This window comes from Myotis yumanensis, unplaced genomic scaffold (assembly GCF_028538775.1).
Source record: "Myotis yumanensis isolate MYYU_CA2020_CCGP unplaced genomic scaffold, mMyoYum1.0.hap1 SCAF_13, whole genome shotgun sequence".
In the NCBI taxonomy this organism is placed as follows: Eukaryota; Metazoa; Chordata; class Mammalia; order Chiroptera; family Vespertilionidae; genus Myotis; species Myotis yumanensis.
The window spans coordinates 19642286-19661315 of NW_027223764.1; positions in this window are offsets into that span (position 1 = coordinate 19642286).

The window sequence follows — 19030 nt, forward strand, 5'->3', positions numbered from 1 at the left end:
ACCCAGATAATCAACTTCCAGAGCCAACATTCTAATTCTCACCTAAAGATATTTTTTCCATTTCTTTTATAGAGAGGAGAAGGGAGGGTGGGTGAGAGGAAGAGGATGAGGAGGAAGGGGAGTAGAAGGAGGGAGGAAGGGAGGGAGGGAGGGGGAGAGAGAAACATTGATGTGAGAGAGACACATTGACATTGATTGGCTGCCTCTCACGCCAGCTGCGACCCAGGTGGGAATCAAACCCAAGACCCTTCAGTTCTATGGCCCACGCTCTAACCACTGGCCAGGGCCAGAGCCAATATTCTAAATTGCTTCCTTGCATTGCCCAGCAGTACGCTATATTGAATTCCTTTCATTACCTTCCATGAACTGTGCTTTGTTTTCTCTTTAGGCTTTTCTCCATGCTATAGACTGACTGGAATTTTCTCTGGCCACTCTCTTGGCATAGAAAACCCCTTCCTATTTATCCTTCAGAGCCCAGCTTAGAAATTTCTCTAAGAAGCTTTACATGATTTCCCAAGTCTGGGTCAGAAGTCCCTGACCTATATTCCTATAAATTCTTTTTCTTCCCCTGACATATAACTTATTCATTATAATTGCCAGTTTACCTCCTTAACAATAATTTGGACTCTGTGATTTTAGGGGCTGTGATGATCTTAAATGCATGATTAATTCCCAGTAGGCACCAGGAACTTATTTGTTGCATAAACGAACAGAAGATTTAAAATTCCTTAATAGGATAGTCTCCTATAGTGTAAGTTTTTAGAGACTTAATACTGGGGGTTGGGAAGGGAAAACGATAGTTATTTTGTTGTTTGGATCTCTTGTGGGGGTGATTCAAAGCACAACTTGGAGAGAACTCCGAGGCAGCTGACACACTCAGGAGAGAAGAGACGGGGGAAGCTGGTACGTGCGACAGGCGGAAGCTGGTGCCGCTTCGCTGATGGGCTGTCCCCTCCATGGCCCTTCTTTGCAGGTGTCAGTGCTCTTCGGCCCACGTGGTGCCTCCGGGGCCTCTGGACGCCCTGGGAAAGCATCGCAGCTGGAACCTCCTCACAGCCCGTAATATCGCGAGGCTTCCTGGAAGGGAATTTCGCTTCAGCACGTGTCCCAGCACGTGTCCCAGCACGTGTCCCAGCACGTGTCCCAGCACGTGTCCCAGCACGTGCTGCGCGTGTCTTTGCCTGCTGCCCAGACACCAGACTGGAAGCGACAGAACCTGTGGAGGAATGGTGGCCGCTGACGGGAGTCTCCGAGGAACCTGTGGAGGAATGGTGGCCGCTGATGGGAGCCCCTGACGGAAGTCTCCGAGGAACCTGTGGAGGAATGGTGGCCGCTGACGGGAGTCTCCGAGGAACCTGTGGAGGAATGGTGGCCCCTGACGGGAGTCTCCGAGGAACCTGTGGAGGAATGGTGGCCGCTGACGGGAGTCTCCGAGGAACCTGTGGAGGAATGGTGGCCGCTGACGGGAGTCTCCGAGGAACCTGTGGAGGAATGGTGGCCGCTGACGGGAGTCTCCGAGGAACCTGTGGAGGAATGGTGGCCCCTGACGGGAGTCTCCGAGGAACCTGTGGAGGAATGGTGGCCGCTGACGGGAGTCTCCGAGGAACCTGTGGAGGAATGGTGGCCCCTGACGGGAGTCTCCGAGGAACCTGTGGAGGAATGGTGGCCGCTGACGAGAGTCTCCGAGGAACCTGTGGAGGAATGGTGGCCGCTGACGGGAGTCTCCGAGGAACCTGTGGAGGAATGGTGGCCGCTGACGAGAGTCTCCGAGGAACCTGTGGAGGAATGGTGGCCGCTGACGAGAGTCTCCGAGGAACCTGTGGAGGAATGGTGGCCGCTGACGGGAGTCTCCGAGGAACCTGTGGAGGAATGGTGGCCGCTGACGGGAGTCTCCGAGGAACCTGTGGAGGAATGGTGGCCGCTGACGGGAGTCTCCGAGGAACCTGTGGAGGAATGGTGGCCGCTGACGGGAGTCTCCGAGGAACCTGTGGAGGAATGGTGGCCGCTGACGAGAGTCTCCGAGGAACCTGTTGAGGAATGGTGGCCGCTGATGAGAGTCTCCGAGGAACCTGTGGAGGAATGGTGGCTGCTGACCGGAGCCGGGACAGGGAAGCCTCCGCTAGTGGCTGGGAGTCGAGCCCCCAGGCCAGACAGGGGCCTGTCCCCTCTAAGGGGCCCAGAGCAGGACAAAGTGAAAAGCAGCACCAGGAAGCACAGGGAAGCTCTACGTCCAGAACAAGAGGGACCCAGGCAGCGGGGCGGTGGCGGCTCAGACAGCAGGTGAGCACACCCGTGTGGGCGGCTTTCAGAGGGACCGGTAGAGGAGAGGTAGCCCAAGAATGCAGGGAGGGGTGGGGATCGAGAACACAGGTGTGGGTATGGCCGCAGGGATGAGATCCAGTCCTGGTTGCATGTGGTCTGGCAGTTGCTGCCTCTGGACCTGGGAAGGGACTGGTGGGTAGGACTCCGCTGGAGAACCTAGTTGTGAAGATGAATGTAAAATCACCTGGGAAATAAACAGCCGTGGCGCTGGTGGCGAACCTCTGAGCTGATTGCTTAGCCTTCGTCCAGAGATTTAGATTGATTTATTTCGTGCTTGCCCTCATTCCATTCCTCCTACCATCCTCCTTCCTTTCTTCCCTCCTCACTGTTCACTCCTCCCCTAGCTTCTCTCCCCCTCACCATCTCCCCCTTCCTTCCGTTAAACCAGTTCGTAACCCTAGGATTCCCGTGGGCTGTGAGCTAGGATGGGAAGAATATCACATCTTTATTTTATTCAACATCTAAGTAAAATTTTTGCATCTTCATCAATTATGAAAGGAATTGTGAACCAGAGTAGTATTAGCAGTCCGTATGACTATGTCCTCAATAGAAAGCACATAGTATTAATACCTGTACGTTTGTGACCATAGAAATAACAGATGTTGACATTCCCACTGTGGCATTTAGAGATATTTTTGCTCAGGACTGAGAAATTATGAGCTATTTTCAATGCATTAACATTGAAACATGTAATACTATATCACTAACTTAAAAAATATTTTGATAATTATAGTTCTCATCCATTCCTAATCTTATTATGGTGCATGGAAAGAAAATTGGTACTGATCTTGAGAAAGTGAATGACCCAAACCATTGGGCCACAAATCTTTTTTCAGTGCAGGTGGTTTCCAGAGGACCTAATGTAATCGTTAATTGATAATTAAAACTAATTTTAAATATTCACTGTGGATATTTTGGTGTATAACTCTGGAGGAGGTAAAAGAATTATGTGGTTTTGCCATAACAAAATGGTTATTTCCTATCTACTTATTTATGTAAACAAACTTTCTCAGAGTTTATATTTAAAAATAAAACAAAAAGGAAAGGGATTGATTTTGTACGTTGACTAATACTATCAGTAGATCCATAAAATAAAAGCCACATTAATCTCACTAAGAGATATGAGTCTAATAAAATATTCTTATATATATTATCTATATAAATTTTATTATATGTATGCTGACTTTGTTCAATTGATTAATTCAGAAGAAATTTTTTAATACTCTGAGCCTTATGGTCACACAAGGCTTGATTTTGGACTTCTGGCCTCTAGAACTATGAAAGAATATATTTCAGTTGTTTTAAGCCTTCAAGGCTACGGTAATTTGTTATAGCAGTTAATAAATAGGATATATAGCATGTGCAAATGCTCAGTTTTAGTAGATACTACCCAGTAGTTTTCAGAATGATGGTACCTATTTACACTCCCAGTAGCAGTGTATGAGAGTTCTAGTTGTTTTACATCAAGGGTTGGGGGCCAGGTAGTTAAGAGCCTGATAGTAAATATTTTAGGCTTTATAGGCCATATGGACTTATGGCAGATACTCAGCCCTGTCATTGTAGCATGAAAGAAGCCATAGACAATACATAAATGAATGGCTGCACTCCAGTAAAACTTTATTTACAAAAATAAGTGGTGAGTCCTAGTTTGCTGACTCTTGCTCTGTATTCCCATCATCATTTAGTATTTTTTGTCCTTTTCATTTTAACCACTCTGGTCCATGTGTAGTCGTCTCATTACGCTTTTAAATCACATATCCCTGATGATTAATGAGGTTGAATATCTTTTTGGGTGTTGACCATTAAAAAAAAAAATATATATATATTTTTAATCCTCACCCAAGGATATGTCTATATTGATTTTTAGAGAGAGAAGAAAGGAGAGAGAGGGAGGGAAGGAGTTGTTCAAGGTCACAGAGCTATTAATTGTAGGAGTGTGGATTTGAATCCAGAGCTGGAATTTTAAGAACTGCCTAATTTGCAGCATGGGATGGGCATGCCACAGTTAACAATAACACAGGGTTGCAGAAAGTAAGGGCTGTGTTACTTATCTAGGTTAGGTCTTGATGATAGGGAATTGTTCCTGAAATTGGCCAGAGGTTCTTTGCTTTTATACTTCAAATTGTAGCTATTTCACTGTTTCCAAAAGTCTGGGAAAGGGAAGAAGAAATATTGTCATTGTTTAACTGCTCCAATGAAAGGTATAAAAGAGAGGTTGAAGTAATTATTAGATAGTTGAGATTTGGGAGATGCTTATGAATCTCAAATTCCACTTTGTTTCTTTTCTCTATAACTTGGGACATAGACTGCTGATGTTAAGTAAATACAGGTATGTATTAAAAGATGGGGCCAAACTTTCCTTTTTGACTTTTTCTCCCATTACTACTCATACTGAATCCTTCCGTAGATGATCTGATTCATTCACTGCCCATCTAATAGACCTTTCACTTTCCCTTCCCTGAGGTTTTGCCTAACGAGGCCTATAATTTCTCTTGTGATAAACCTGGGATGTTCACAAACTTGCTATTCTGAAGTTGGAAGGGACTGTAAAAACATTCTGATCCAGAAAGCTTAGCTTAAGAGACTTGTCCAAGGTGACAGAACAGTTAATAGCAAAGCTAGTAAAGAACCCAGTTCTTCTAAACTTGTAGTCACAGGCTCTATGCACAGCCTCACTCTGCCTCAATTTTGGGTTGCTAGGAGCAGTCTCTAAAGGATATGCTGAGAGGGCCTCTGAGTCTCCTCTGACGTCAACTTTAAAATATGTGCCAGTGTGAATTTTCATATATAGAGTATGGGATTTTTCAAGAAAGTCACGTCTGTTTTATTTATTCAGTGTAGTCCCTGACAGCGATATGCAAATATAGAATTTATTTAGTCTGTCTCCCCTGGTGACTTGCCAGTCTCCAAGGGGGGAGGAAAACATTTTGTTTCCCATGGGTTTTGTTTGTCATAGCTTGATTTCCCATAATGAAAACAGCTCTGGATAGCTTCATATGGGACAAAGCTGGAAATTATTAAATGTTTCTGAGTTATGTACATTGGGCATCCATAATTTACTTATGAAGTTTCTCCATGCATTGCATTTAGAACTTGCCAAAATCTATCACTTGGATATTGGTTTCTTGGGTATTCTGAGGAGCTACAGTATTTGACAAAGGAGACCTAGTCTTTTAGTGTAAAAAATTGGAACCCGAGTTTTATTTACAATTTAAGAATCTCTCGTCACTAAGTGTATCCCCTTAGGTAAAGAATAAAAGCTTTGAGTCTTATTGAGAACTATAAATTCTTTCACCTCTGTGCTAATATGTTCTTTAACAGAATGGATGTTCTTGGCCCCCAAATACAGCATCATCCTGCTTTTCTGTACTTAATTTGCTTGTAGCATTTATCTGAAATAGCTCATTTACGTGCTATCACTTTCTGTGGTATCAGTAAAGAACAAGACAGTCTTTTTTTTTCATGAAAAGAAACCATTTTTTCCTCTTTCCTAATTGGTTCTGTCATCTATAAAAAGAACAATTGCAACTCTTGTTCTGAAATGAGATTTCTTTTTTTCTGATGATAAATGAAGATCCAAGGAATATGTACAAGCTCAATGAGTAGGAGAGAAATAATGGTTTTTGTAGATTGTGATTTTGATGACTTAATCAGTTCAGTTATCTTTGGTATTTTGAAGTCTAGAAACTAAGCAGTCATTTTTAAAGGGAAAAATATGCCTACGACATAGTCTCTTTTTTTATTAAAACATTTGTAATAATAGATAATAGGACATAGTCTCTTTTAAACACTTCACTATTACTTTCTTCCCCCATTACAGAATACCCCCTTTGTACTTTCAGTAAAGGAATGATATGAACCTTTCATTTACTGAACATCTACATATGACAGCTAATTTTACATACTTTAACTAATTTAAGCCCATAACAAACTTTATTAAGTGGTTATTTTTAAACTAATTTTTACTAATGAAGAAATGGAAGGTCAGAAAGTCCAAGTAATTTGCTTAAGGTCACACAGTTAGTGTGATAGAGCCAGGATTTAAACCCAGATTTATTGACTTCTGTGGTGGTGAACGCCAATTGGCTATTCAATATTCATTCATTCCTCTTTCTTAAAAACTGAACCCCAATTTAAAAAAAATATTTTTATTGATTTCAGAGAGGAAGGGAGGGGGAGAGAGAGATAGAAACATCAATGATGAGAGAGAATCATTGATTGGCTGCCTCCTGCACACCCCACACTGGGGATCGTGCCTGCAACCTGGGCATATGTCCTGACCGGGAATTGAACCATGACCTCCTGGTTCATAGGTTCACATTCAACCACTGCACCATGCCTGCCAGCCGAGCTGAACCCAATTTTTAAGGCAGCAAAATTCTGTATTTTTCAACCTCCTTTTCACCTAGGAGAAGCCATGAGATATAAGTGGAAATTGTTGGATGGGATTTCCAGGAATGACTCAACTGGGAGTCATCTTTTACTCTTCTTCTTTTTCTGTTCCTGTCTAGATAGTAGATGTGATGGCTGGAATTCTAGCATCTGTCTTGTGAACATGAGGGAAACTTGAGAATGCAAGCTACATGCCAGTGCTAAGGATTGCAGAGTAGAAAAATAGGAGTCTAAGACCCTGAAGATGATGTGATGACATCCTAACAGTCCTGGACAGCCTACCTTCAGACTTTATGTTAGTGAGAGAGTGGGGTGGGTAAACCTCATTTGTTAGAGCTGTGTAACAAGCAGCTGAATGCAGTTCCTAATTAAGACAGACTTTAAGAACCATACTACATTTACTACTGCTGGCTTGACTGCTATATTTTGAGTAGCTGAGTGACTAACTTTTTATGTTCAATATAATTCCATGTCTTACTATTCAAAGTATAGTGGTTGGGCCAGCAGCATCAACATTACCTGGGAGTTGTAAGACACTACTAAGAAAGAAAATTATAGGCCAATATGCCTGATGAACATAGGTGCAAAAATCCTTGCCTATAATTTGTTAAGCATTTACCTTTAATCTGTTTTACAGTCATTATGTTTGGGCTAAAGACAGAGGAAGAAGGACACATTCTCAGGCTATAATTTTGTTTTTCACTTAAAAAAACCAACGCTTTTATTATGGAAAATTTCTGAAAGACCAGCAAAATAGAATTATATAATGAACTCCTATGTATCTATCACCTAGATTCAATAAAGACAACATTTTGAAAAAAAAATTCAACTATCTTTTCTCTCTCTCTTTTTAAAAAATTCTTTATTGTTGGAAGTATTACATATATCTCCTTTTCCCCCTATTGACCTCTCCCGCCCCTCAGCACAGGCCCTCACCCTCCTACTGCCTGTGTCCATCGGTTATGCTTACATGCATGCATAGAAGTCCTTAGGTTGATCTTTTACCCCCCTCCCACATCCCTTGCCTTCCTTCTGAGGTTTGATGGTCTGTTTGATGCTTCTATGTCTCTCTGGATCTATTTCTGTTCATCAGTTTATGTTGTTCATTATATTCCACAAATGAGTGAGATCATGTGATATTTATTTTTTTCTAACTGGCTTATTTCGCTTAGCTTAATGCTCTCCAGGTCCATCTTTGCTGTTGCAAATGGTAAGAGTTCTTTCTTTTTTACAGCAGCGTAGTATTCCACTGTGTAGATGTACCACAGTTTTTTAATCTACTCACCTGCTGATGGGCACTTAGGCTGTTTCCAAATCTTAGCTATTATAAATTGTGCTGCTATGAACATAAGGGTGCATATATTCTTTCTGATAGCTGTTTCTGATTCTAGGGATATATTCCTAGAAGTGGGATTACTGGGTCAAAAGGCAGTTCCATTTTAAATTTTTTGAGGAAACTTCATACTGTTTTCCACAGTGGCTGCACCAGTCTGCATTCCCACCAGCGGTGTATGAGGATTTCTTTTTCTCCACATCTTTGCCAGCACTTGTTTGTTGGTTTGTTGATGATAGCCATTCTGACAGGTGTGAGATGGTACTTCATTGTTGTTTTGACTTGCATCTCTCAGATAATTAGTGACTTTGAGCATTTTTTCATATGTCTGTTGGCCTTCTGTATGTCCACTTTCAAAAAGTGTCTATTTAGGTCTTTTGCCCATTTTTTGATTGGATTGTTTATCTTCCTTTTGTTAAGTTGTATGAGTTTCCTATAAATTTTGGAGATTAACCCTTATCGGATGTAACATTGGCAAATGTGTTGTCCCATGCAGTGGGCTCTCTTGTTTTGTTGATGGTTTCTTTTGTTGTGCAGAAGCTTTTTATTTTGATGTAGTCCTATTTGTTTATTTTCTCCTTGGTTTCCATTGTCCCAGGAGATGTATCAGTAAAGATTTTGCTACGAGATATGTCTTATATTTTGCTGCCTATGGATTCTTCCAATATTTTTATGGTTTCCCATCTTACATTTAAGTCTTTTACCTATTTTGAGTTTATTTTTGTGTATGGTGTAAATTGGTGGTCTAGTTTCATTTCTTCTCTCTCTCTTTTTCCCCCTAGAGTATTTTAAAGCAAATCCCAACAGATAATTTCATTTATAAATACGTCAGGATGCATCATTAACTCTGAGGATTTTTTTCTTTCCTTCTTTAAACATTACCATGACAGCCTGAGTTTTTTCCATGTTTGTTGTTTTAGTTTTTGCTTAAAGGGAACTTTGATAATGGGAAGAGCTGTGTAACAAGCAGCTGAATGCAGTTCCTAATTAAGACAGAATGAATGAAGGGGAAGTTAGGGTATATACATGGGGGTGTAAGAACCTAGTGAAGGTCAGAGTTGTTAAAGGGAATTTTAATCCCTCTTTTAAAATCAGATATTGGTGAATAGATGATTCAGACCCTATCTGGTTACCCCTGATATTGCCATGTTACAGTTATTTAATCTCACTTGTAAGCAGATGCTTTTCTAGGGCTTCCCAACACAGGTTCAAAGCTTGAGGACATTTTCATAAATATTCCATTATGTACCTCTAAAAGAAAAGGGCTTTTTAAAAACAGGACTATAACCGTATAATTTTCACCTATAGAACTGTATCACATACAAGAATTAATAATAAATCCTTAATACATTAAATAACCAAATTTATAGTTCCTCATAAATACTCTGAATTTATTTTAAGAATATGGTTTTACAACCTCTTTTAATCTGAAATACCTACCCTCCAACCCCTGCCGTTTTTGTGTGAAAAAAAGTAGATCATTTGTCCTGTAGAATTTTCCCAAGTCTGGATTTTCCTGTAAATTAGTTGAGTTTAGAAATTCAGGTTCTTCTCTCCCCTCCACCCCCACAAGACTTCTTTATAGATAATCCTGTGTTCTTTTACCATCATATCTGATAGTCTCTCTTTTTGTAGTGTCATTTTCCCCAAGGATTCGTGATTCCTCTTGGTAGGGAAATCTGTGCATTAAGGGTGCTCATTGTTACTGGGATTATCACTGATTTTAGGATGTTTCAGTGGATAGAACTAGAAAATACTATTTTTAAAGATAAATTACATCTGAGTTTTTAGTAATACTTCCGATTCAAATTCAGTACTAAAGGATTTTTATTTAACCTTACCTTTAAAAAAATATGTTATACTAATCTGTTTCATTCTATGCTGAGAACTCTGGTTCTCATGAATGCTGGATACTATAGAATAAAATAGAATATTACATAAAATTTAATTTTCTTTATCCCACATTACACAATAACAGTCTAATAATAATAATACCAACACAACCACTAACAATTATGATGTATAAAGATACATAAAGTACTGGGCTTTACTAGTAAAGATGTATTAGAGATGTATAAAATACTGGGCTTTAAAGTCACTTGAACTACTCTATATGTAGTGAAACCCCCCCACTTGGATATATGTTTAGGTTGCTGTATTTCATTTGGTTTTTAGTTTTTAAGGGCTGTTTTAAATTTCTTCTAATTAAGTAAAATATTTGCATGGTTCTAAGTCAAATCAGCAAAACAAGCTAATTTTAAAAATCCTGTATCTCTTTATAATATCTTAGTCTACTTGTATTTTGATTATTTTTCTGTTGGCTTCCAATGTGAGCAGTATTAAAATTAGTCAGATAACTTCTCTCCTTCCTGATTCCTTCTACCCCAATATTTGATTTGAAGTAATATCCTTTTACTCCCAGTTAATCAAGCTTTAGTCTACTTTTTTTCATCCTTTACTATTTTTTCATAGTTTTACTGGATCTACATTGTTAGAACATATAGACATTGCCTGCTATATTCTCTCCTTTATAACTATCATTTAGTCTTAGTTCTTCTTTACATAGATGCCTCACCAGCTTTCTGCTATTGTTTTCAAATATGTCTGATGCTCTTTCCAGTGAGTAAGTATGAGAGAGAGAGATAGAGAGAGAGAGAGAGAACACGGAGAGGGAGGACGAGAGAGAGAGAGAGAGAGAGAGAGAAACAGGAAGAGAGGATGAATGAATATATGAATATGAATAAACATAAACAAGAATTTATGCACATGAGTTAGGGGATTTCTGAGAAGGTATCAGGAGCCAGATTTTCTATGCTTTATTCTCTAACCATAGTATGCTCAGCAAAAGTGAAAATAATCATGGATATAGACTTAGTCTTTATATATTAATAAATATTGTGTATCAAATTCAAAATCTACTGAGAAAACAAAATTGCCAGTATTGCTGAAAAAGAAAAGAAAATTTGTTTTATGCAAAATATATCTTCTATTATATAGAAGAGGTTGTCATTTAGATTGAGGAAGAAAGATGTTAAAAATGTTAAAAGACATGTTACATTGATTTAAGTGTTTATTAACTAATTAAGTAAAATATAGGGTCTACTTCTATGTTACACAGACTGGTTCAGAATATCCCATTGGTTAAGAGGTAGCTTCTGGAAAGACAGACCTAAATTTGAACCCCCAAGCTGCTACTTGTTAGCAAGTTACTTAATCTTTCTTACAGTTTTTCCTCCTTTAAAATTAAGTTATGAGAATTTGTCTATTAGAGTTATTGTAAAGATTCAATGAGGTAATGCATTAAAATGCTTTACACAATGGTTGGTACTTAATATGTGCTCAAGAAAGCTGGTTATTTTAAATATTATTCTTTGTCAATTTGGGTGGATAAATGGATTTCATACTTGAGATGATGAAGGAAGGGCTTAAAGTGACATCAGCTTTATTTTTATATTGTGTCTCCCCCTGGCAAGAACAGTTTTTTGCCTGCTTGCCTGCCTATTCTGTATTGTGTGCTTATACTTTCTCTGTAATACTGACTTTTTTATTTTATTTTTTAAAAATATATTTCTTTATTGATTTCAGAGAGGAAGAGGGAGAGAGAGATAGAAACATCAATGATGAGAGAGAATCATTGATCGGCTGCCTCCTGCATGCCCCCTACTGGGGATGGAGCCACAACCCAGGTATATGCCCTTGGCCGGAATTGAACCTGGGACCCTTCAGTTTTTAGGCCGACGCTCTATCCACTGAGCCAAACAGGTTAGGGTGATACTGACTTTTTTTTTGATTTCATGATGTCTTGCACACAGTGGGTATCCTATATAATGAAAGGGTAATATGCAAATCAAACGGTGGAACGACTGGTCGCTAAAATGTGCACCGACCACCAGCTCAACGCAGGAGCTACCCCCTGGTGGCCAGTGTGCTCCCACAGGGAAAGCGCTGTTCAGCTAGAAGCCCTGAGCCGGGCTCAAGGCTGGCAAGGGCAGCTGTAGTGGCGGTGGTGGGAGCCTCCCGCCTCCGTGGCAGCGCTAAGGATGTCCCACTGATGGCGTAGGCCAGATCCCGGGTCTAAGCCATCAGTCGGACATACTCCGAGGGCTCCCGGACTGCTAGAGGATGCAGACCAGGCTGAGGGACCCCCGCCCTTGAGTGTACAAATGTCGTGCACAGGCCTATAGTTAAATAAATAAGTGATAACTTCTTGTCTTCATGGAATACGAGTAGCACATTACTTATTTATAGATAATCTGTAAGGTTCAGGTGGGCAATCCCCAATTTTATCTTCGTGTAGCTCATCCTCTTTCACCACCTGGACTTTCAGACTTCCCAGCAACTGAGGATTATTTCTCTAGCTAGTGGTTGTTGTTGCTAGGTTTGCGATTGCTGCTTCATCTATCATTACACTCACAAAGATACATAGACACATCTGTGGGCATTAATTTTCATGATGTTTTTGACTGACCTATTCTATATTTTACAATTGCTTATTCACTGTCAGCAGCAGAAACCCTGTAACTGTTTATTTCTTGTAGTGTTTACCCAATTTCTGTCTTCTTTGGCTTTGGAGCATCATTTTATCAATAACATAACAGCATTTTTCTTTCTCCCTTTTTTCCATGGGTTGTATGTTAAGTGTTATGTGGACAGCAAATGTTAGTTTCACTAAAAATTTAAAAAACTATAGAAGTTTCAGTACTTTAGTGCTAAAACTTAGATAAAGTTAGCCAAGAGGAAACCTCTTCTAAAAATATGGAGCCCAGGCTCTATTTGCTGTCCCCTATAGTAATAATTCTCAGATTTTAAATCTGAATTTTACTCATTTGGGGATATTTGTTAAAATGTAGATTCTATTTAGGTAGGTTTGAGATGGAGCCTGAGATTCTCCTTTATAACTAGTTCTCAGGTTATGCTGATGCTGCTAGATCTGTGGACCACATTTTGAATAGTAAGGCCTTAGGGGAGAAGTATGATTTGACAAGATATACAACAAATTATTAACACACATTTTGCCTTTAATTTACATTTTATGAGAAATAATTGTATGAAATACTTTTGGAGCTGGCAGATTATTTATATTAAATGTTAATATCAAAGATAAATTTGAGGAAGACCTATTTACAGTTTTTAGCTTCATTGGGGATGGATTAGGAAGCATATTTAAATAAGTATTAGTGGTTTAGTTTAACCATTATATTTATTCTGACATTACTGGGTCTTTTTTTTACATGTACCTCAATGAATTGTTACAACAACCATGAAAATTAGATTACTATTCTTATTTTACATATAAAAATATTGATATTCGGCAACATTAAACAACTTTCTTAAGGTTTCTTAGATAATAGTAAAGCTGGGATGAACTTAGGTCTGACTTCAAAGCTTATTCATTTGGCATTGCAGTAAGCTGCCTTCCTAAGATTGTTTTTACGGTAAATTGGCTTTATATAAATGTTTAAAATATCTATGGAACCCTCTAAAGGAGTTTCTATGTTTATCTATCTGGGAAATTTTAGATAGTTTAGATGTGTGATTCTAAGATGCTTATAGTGGTGATGGAAGGTGTGTGTATGTGTGTGTGTGTGTACATTTTCCTTAAATGAGATGCACTTGTAAGAAGATATTTACTCCTCTTTAAAGCCAGAGGCCTGAAATAGATTTACTTAAACCCAAATATCCTATGATAGGTGTAATATTTTTATTTTTGAAAATGGATTGGCAAATAAATGGGGGGGACTTGAAACACTTTCACCAGCAGATGGCACTCTAACATTTCTTAGCAGGCCACCCTTAGGTAGTCTCAGTAGAGTCTAAACTGGAGACAAAAGCCAAAACAAACAACCTCCCCCTAACTTATTAAAGTATGAAATATTTCCATTATAATTGAGATGTAAAATGACATATGTATAAAGTAATAGACCCCTATATATACAAATTATTATGAAGTCATAATCCTTTTCAGTGTTCCGTGGCACTTTTCCCCATACTCTCTCTATTGCAACACTTTTAACTTGGTCATTTTCGAAGCTAGACTGTGAGATTTCCAAGAGCAAGATTATTCTTTGGATCCCAAGGTGAGTGGGTGGGTAGACATACACACTTCCTAGCCTATAGTCAGCACTCAATAAATATTTCTCCCTTTCAGTCCCTCCAAAATCGGTTAAGTATTGCCTTGAATTCAGGAAAATGTTTATGAACATTAGTCTTTGCAAGGCCTTTTAAAAATTTTTTCCCTTTCAAAAATTATTTTATAGGTATTGACTCTAATATGTTTGATGTATGTCCTTTGATATATTTGTATTCTTGTAAAATATAGTTTAGTTGTGTTTTATTTCACTAATGTTATTTATGCTATAGATCTCATTCTTTTTTTTTCATGTTCTCACATATGTAAAAGACCATCCATGTTGTTGTATGTACATTTAGTTCATTGCTTCTAAATATCTTCTAACTGATCCCCTCCTCATTTTACCAGTCCATTTGCCTTGTGATGGACAGCTAGGTGCTTCCAATTCCGCAGTATTAAAACCAATGCTTTACTCACCATCCTCGTTCAAGTCCTTTTATGAGCCTTTTATGAGTTGCTTGGGAGTTTATGCCCATAATGGGATTTCTGGGTCTTAAGGAATACACATATATAATGTCACAAAATATTGCCAGATCACTTTTTAGAATGGCCCAACCAGTTTACACTCCCATCAGCATGCAGAAAGGTTATCATCTCTCCACATCCATAATTAGTGTTATCAAATATTCAAATTTTGCCAATCAGATGGTGTAAAGTGAAAACATTTCTTGAATGAAGGAATAATCAGTTGATAATCTAGTAAAGCTAATAGGTTCTGTGGTATTTACTTGCACAGTTTACCCCCTTTGAGGATGGTCCCTCACTATCTGAACTTTCATTGTCTAAACTTAGGAACAGAATAGATTCTATTATTTTTTTTGAGATATCAGTATTTGAACTCTTGCTCATTACCTGAAACCTAGGAATTAAATAGATTCAAATAACATGGTATCCCTTGTCATCTGAATCTGTTCTGTGAAACTATAAACCAAATAGAAGTTTTATAGCATGGGATTCAGGATATGCTGAGATGCCATTCCAAATCAATTATCAGAGTATCTGGGGGATGGCCCTGGGCATGATTGTCTTTAAAAAGCTCCTCAGGTGTTAATGTGCCCCCAGGACTGAGAATCACTGACCAAGACACTCAAACTATTTTTATTTCTTCCTGAAAGGGGAAAACATTTTAAAGTATTTAAACACAGTATTGTTCTGGCTAGGCTTCAGAAAAATCAAAAGAGAAATTTGAAATTTAAGTGTCTGATTAAAATGAAACATACTTTCTAAGAGTCACAGCATATCAATCCCTCTAGATTACCAAAAGAAATTGAAAAATCTGATGAGAGTTAAGGCTGGTAAGGTTTAGCACAATGGCCGTTGAACTAAAGAAGGACTTGGATCTGCTTATGTGGGGACAACACTATTCCAAAGAATTAGGGATCTAGATGTTAATTCTGGCAGAGGTAAAATATTCAGTCGAATAACTGTGTACATGTAGAATATATCAGCAGACTTTGATTATTGAGGAGTGAACTCGACCTGAGGTAGGCTTTCTATTGTCATTATTTGTTCAACTCCCATTATTATAAACTAAGAACATTAGGTATTTTAAAAGGTCAAAGTGTACCATTAGCCTAGGGAACAAAAGAAAAGGCAATCACAGATAGTCATTTTGGGGGGTAAACAAACACACTTGTGTTCCAGGTAGATGTTTTATTATAGGCCCAATTTCTCAATGTTGAGACTAAAATAGGTATATTGAGATAAATATATATGACTTATATATTTAACTTAGAAATTATCTTTAATAATAATTAAGGTTTAGAATTGACTGACTAGGAAAGTGGTATATTGGAAACTATAAACAACTTATAGTTATTTGAAGGTATACACGATTTATAGTTAATGAAGCTGTAAAACATGTGAAAGGCAATCTGAATTTTTGTCCTGGGACATAGAATATATACATATAACTTTTATCTGTAAAAGTTCTCAGGTATTTTCAATAACAAACATGCCAAAGCAGTCTATCTAGTTTTCAATTAGCAGAGCTAGCTTTAGTTTCAGGTTCTTCAAGAAATTAGCATTTTGATCTTTTTGACTTTTGATTTCCTTACCTGAATTAGAGGATAAAGTTTGTCCTGTCTATGCCAGCATTTTTCAACCTTTTTCATCTCATGGCACACATAAGCTACTTACTAAAATTCTGCTGCACACCAAAAATATATATTTTTTCCATTCTGACAAAAAATAGGTATAATTTTGATTGATTCATTCACACTGGATGGCTATTGTTGTGTTGGTTATTGACATTTTTTAAATTTAACAATCTAAAGCAAAAGAGTGCCTCTGACTAGTCAAGTATTGCATGTTTTAAAAATTCTTGTAGCATACCGGTTGAAAAACCCTGATCTATATGCTATGAGCATGAAATGGAATCATATACATAGATGTAGGTAGTTATTATATTATTTCAAAAACCTTAGGTTTCAGGTGTATACATTTCTTCCTACCTTATCTATGCAAATTACATTTACTTCCACCATAAAATCCAACAGTGAAAATAATAGTTTAGTAACTATGTGCCAGGAACTAAAGACATTACCTCATTTAATTCTCAGAACACATGTGGAGGGAAGTATACTTATGCCTATTTTATAGATGGGAAAAATGATTTGTTCAACAAAAGTCACATAAGCAGATAGTAGATTGTGAACTAGATTTTAAACAAAGTCTATTGAACCTATGCAATTTGCAGTATAACCTGATGCTTTTCAGGACTTATCTGAATGTACAAAAGACAAAATGGGCTAGGATGGTAAAGTGACCTATCAATGAATGTGACTAAGGACATAAAAACTTTATAAAAATTTATCTTTATTGTTGGAAGTATTACAGATGTCCCCATTCCCCCTATTGCCCCCTTCCAGTCTGCACCTGTCCTCCCATCCTAGGCCTTCATCACACCAGGACACGAATACTTTTAATTTATTTTACTGTTACTTGTTTTTCCACCTATAGTAGTTGCCCACATAACTGTCATATCTACCCTGAAACAAGGGATTTCAAACTGGATTGAAGTGAGTCAACTACATTTATATGGTTATGATCTTCCCAACATGCATTTACTGTTTGATGGCAACAATGGGAACAAAAACCATCCAGCTAGAATTTTCTTATATAATGAGGTAAAACAACTTACAGAGTTACAAAATTTCTTTCCCCTTCAACTTCCCATATGGAGAAAGTGTCACCATTCCTTGCTTCTCTTAGGATGGAGACACAGTCTTTCTTATTCCTCAGCACTGTCCTTTGCCCACTTTGTCTCCCCTCTCCTAGTGGAAAATTGAAGGAGGCATATAAAACCTACTTAACTTTTCTTCTTTTTTCAGATGCTAATTATAGACAGAAGAGCCTGCATGGTTGAAATATATGGTATATTCTTTCATTATAATTATTACTACATTTATTGATATAATATTAGAGTTGACCTTTTGTTTCAAGGTTATCACAAAATTGATTATTTAATATTAGTTTAATTCTTGTCTCAGTTATTAATTGACAGGATGTATTTATGGTAAGTGTGGGAGAGAGGGAATTAGAAATAACATGAAATAAATAGCAAAATTGGCATATTTTAGAACTTATAAAGTAAATACATTAATATTTTAGAATTTATAAAGTTATTAGTTCTACATAATAACATTATTCAGTTATTATTCAACTCTAGGATATTATATTTTACAGAGTAGGCAGCTGAGGTTTAGAACCGTTCAAAAGTTTACCCAAGGTGACAAAGCTGGGATCCGGCAAACACAGGTCTTTCAACCCCTAGTCAAAGTTTTTTTCCTATGTTGACAAGTTGTTTGAGCATATGCATTATTTTAGCCACTTATAGTTGAATGTGGTGGAGTCAGGCATCCCTGGGTTTCTATCCTTGCTGCCACTTATTAGTTGTGTACCATGAGAAAGTTGCTTAATATCTCTTGAGTCTGAATTTTCTTACTAGTATATGTAAACTAGGTATAATAATTAATTATATACATCTCAGACTTATTCATTATTAAAGATAACATAGGTATAGCCCTGAGCGCCATGCATGGACCATAAGATCTCAATAAATAGTAGTCATCATGGACATGAATGTTTAATAGAAGAAAAGGAGGTGGTATATAGAGTCAATGAGTTTGTGATGGGCTAAAAGTGAGAAAAAAGCATAGGAAAACTGGAAAGAAATTATTGTAGTGAAGATGACCATCATTTAAAAAGTATGCACTCATTGCAGCCACACTGTAGGCTACAAAGTAGAATTTGGCCATACACACAGGATACATCATTAGTCCCAATCACCAGTCCTAGTGCTAATGTTGGTCACTGGCATATTTCCACTGGTATAAAATGAAATGATAAAAATATAGCAATTTTTTATGAAACTAAATTTATTCAGTATACACTTGCTCATTATTTTCACATAATTTCAGCTTTTTTTTTTTTGGCTGTTAGAATGTTCTTTTCTTTTGGGAAGTAATAGTGATAAATAGTTGATTTTTTAATGTCCTTACTAGACAAAATAAAAAGTTGGCAAATATATGTCAGCTTTCCCCCACTAATATTTATTTTGAAATCCCATAGTCTAGAAATCATTGAATCAGTTAATCTTCAAAATTTCTTACAGTTCTGGGAACCTAGATTCCTAGATATCAAAGGAATTTATCTGTAAGGACCATTCAGTAATACCAGGCAGAGACTATCCAAGGAGACTTCAATGTATCTAGTTCCCAATAATTAATATTTTATACAGAGGCCCAATTTTTGTTCCCTAGGAAAGTACAATCTAAGAGCAGAAATGCAAATTGTTGTCCCCCAACAGCACACAGAAAGTAGGATAGAAATATCAACCTAATATACAGATT